Source organism: Lolium rigidum, chromosome 1, assembly GCF_022539505.1.
Source record: "Lolium rigidum isolate FL_2022 chromosome 1, APGP_CSIRO_Lrig_0.1, whole genome shotgun sequence".
Lineage (NCBI taxonomy): Eukaryota > Viridiplantae > Streptophyta > Magnoliopsida > Poales > Poaceae > Lolium > Lolium rigidum.
In genome coordinates this window covers 287,975,063-287,978,507 of record NC_061508.1, presented here as the reverse complement: position 1 = coordinate 287,978,507, position 3,445 = coordinate 287,975,063, and positions in this window count along the sequence as shown.

Below are 3,445 nucleotides of genomic sequence, written 5' to 3'. Positions count from 1 at the left end.
ACAAAACTGTTCCTCTCAACTCTCAAGCAGTGTTCCCATTCCCTTGTGCATCCAGATCATCCATGGCAATTGGATTAGTAATGCTCCTGTGAAACTTGCGAGACGTGGCTGTAGATCATGTGCAATTAAGGAGTCTGTTGCCTGCTTGCACATCAGTTCTGACTTCTGGATTCCCATGCAATCATCATCAGTGGATGAAGCTCGTGACACAATCATTCAAGACGAATAACACATGTCACTTCAGTTATCCATTCTATCAGAAGCAACAATGCTGAAGTATATGTTGCCTAGCGATGTACGTGGATGCTCTAGTTGCTAATAAACAAATCAATGTCAAAGAAAATTTATTTAGTACTAACCGGAGCATAAAGGCATGATCAGAGCACATGACATCGAAGTACAACAGTTGCCCCCAAAGAATAGTTGGAGCAGAAGTGGTCTATAAAAGTCCTCAATCTGGATGAGCAAGCTGACGTGTGTGGATGATGGAAATGGCGTGATTAACCAATGAAATGGAGGCTGACGCTAGTTTAATCGATCCGCTAGTCAGATTAGTAATTTGCATGCAGCTAGCTAGCTGGGGTACCATGCTCATTACTTAAAAACAACAAAATTAAAAAGTTTTGCCTTGAGTGCTCTCGAATCTCCGTCAATACACTGTTCAGCTTACTGTCACCATCCGGTCAAGAGCTTTGAGACTGAGGTGGCCTTGGCTACAATGGAGGGACCCCGATGGACCATGGGTAGGCCTCGCTAACCCATGTGATAACACCAACATGTACATCTTTATGTGACAATACAATCACAACTTGGAACAGCACAGGGCTGGCAATCTCCATGACTTCAAGGGCTCAAGCCTAAAGACATCGCTCCAGACATCTTCGCCCTCTCAAAATTGAAAAAGGCTATAAGGTGGAAAAGGCCATGCATGAAAATCTTTGTGTTTCCAAATTTGATATTTCCCGTGGCCTCACCGTTCATCATATCCAACAAGTCTACACCCTTTGGTCCAAGATCCTACTTATTCATTTAGATGACAACATAGCAGATTCTATTGCGCGGAACCTCATGAATGGAGTTAAGGGAATACTCCTCCTCCTTCTCCTCCTCCTCAGCCTACATGTTCCAATTTGAGGATTCTGCCTCGATCTCCATGAACCCTAGCTATGGTTTGGAGAAATTGTGCTCGTGCCAAGTGCAAGTTTTTTTTTTTCGCATGGTTGATAAAAAATAGGGCATGGATTTCGGATCGCCTTCAAGTTCGTGTATGGACAATAGTGGAGTGTGCCAAAACTTTACAGGAGATAACCAGAAACTGCACGTCACTTTTTTTTCAAGTCCCGTTACTCCATGAGGATTTGGAAAGCTTTGAAAAATTGGATTGGAGTCCCTGAGCTTAACATGGAGAATTGGCCAACATCAATACCGGTGAAGGATTGGTGGAAGATATCACCCTCAGACGTACTGGGGCATAGTACTAAGACGGTGGCATTCCTCCTCATGCTCACGGTTGGGAAAATTTAGAATGGGGGGCATGCTAGTGTGTTCCGCAACACTTCCAGCATGCCCACCATCATTGTCGCCCAAATCCAAGTGCAGGCTAAGCTCTAAGTGTTAACGGGTGTAAAGCGTTTGAGTTGTATCATGCCATGAGAGTAGGATTCCGTTCAAGGACCTTTCGAGGGACATCATTTTTTGTTTAAACTGCTTAAGAGCATGTCTAACAGACCCCTTAAAAGGCCCAAACCCGTAAAACAACCGCCGATATACGGGGTAGAGCTCTACCCGTCCGTCTAGTAGACCCCGTAAATCAGCCCCCCTATCGATTTTTCCCAGTTTTGGCTATGGGGCGGCTCTTCGCCCCCTACTTGTGTGGGGTGGGAGCGGGAATAGAGGGCCAAACCAGTATCCTCCACTCCACTTCGCGCGAAGGGTTTCAGCGAAACCCAACCGCCGCCGCCGCCCGATCTCCTCCGCCCCGCCATTCCCGGCAACGATGCGGCCGGATCTCGCTGCCATGGATCCCCCGCAAGGCCCGCCGACCGCCGGCGGTGCACCACCTTCGGCCGCGGTGGTTGATGTCCCCGTCGGAGGTCCGCCAAATGCCGGCGACGTGTCGGCCATGATCTCCGCCACCATCCCTTTGAAGAAGAAGAGGATCCCGAAGCAGTTCTTCGAAGCCCATGCGGCGGCCGCAGCTCCGCCGGCTGTGGCTGCTGCAGCTGCCAAGAAGGGGGTCAGGAAGAAGACGAAATCGGCCAGGCCGAGGGGTGCCCCACCGCCAAAGGTGAAGACAAAGGCAGTCAACTGCATCGGCCTCCCGCCTCCACCGCCCTCCAAGGCCACGGCCCCTCCTCCCTCCGTTTCGTCCGCGGCGATGCCCGCGCCGCCGCCACCCTACGTTGACGTAGACAAGGTGTTCGATGTTGAGTCCACAACATCGTACATGGACATGCTCAATGATTCCTCGGTGGACTTGCAAGCCGACATCGATGCGTTCTATGGGGAGGACTATGTCGAAGGGATTGATGATGAGGAGGAGGAGGAGGATGAGGGTGACGAAGCCGTCGATGACAAGGAGGTGGTTGAGGTTGATCCGACTGCCGCCGGTTCTTCCGCGACGCCGAAGCCACGCACCTCGAACTACAGTGAGATCGAAGACGCGATCTTGGTCCGTGTTTGGAGTAAGGTGGGGATGGATGCGTGCACCGGAGTGAACCAAGGCGGCAAGCGCTATTGGCAGCGCATCGAGGATCTCTACCACCAGCTGAACCCTCGCACCAAGAGCATGGCCGACAGATCCTACCGCTCCCTTGAAGGCCGATGGAACATCATCAAACCAGTTTGTTCTCATTGGAGTGCTGCCATGGACCAAGTGGCCGACAACCCCCTACTAGATATGTGCCGGAGGACTATGTAAGTTTTCCGAGTTTGTTGCTATCCATACAATGTATTGAAGGAGACCAAGGCGGACATCATGGCGAGCAAGAAGCTCGTGCGTGAAGCTCGTGCTGCAAGTGCTCTTGGTCTGTCGACTCCTCGAGGTGAGTCTCCGGCGAGTGGTGGCGGCACTGGCGATGGACTCGCTGATGGTTGATCACATGTTGGGAACTTTCATGGAATGAACATTGGCTATGATCGCGTTGATCGCGTTGTGATGTAAAAACTATGAATTATGTATCACATATTTTGGATGTGCTATGTTTGGCGATAGACTATTTTACGGGGTGGGAATACGGGGTCTGCTAGCTCGGACGAGTTTTCGGCCGGTGAAAAGTGAATACAGGGCCCTCTACTCGCGTTTTAAGGGGCAGAAAAATAGGGGGTCTTTTAGACATGCTCTAACTAATGAGATGCGGCATCTTTTTGAATAAGTAAAAAAAACATATAAACACCGTGGGAGTATAGTTACTGATCGATATCATCTCTCACTACGGGAAAATCA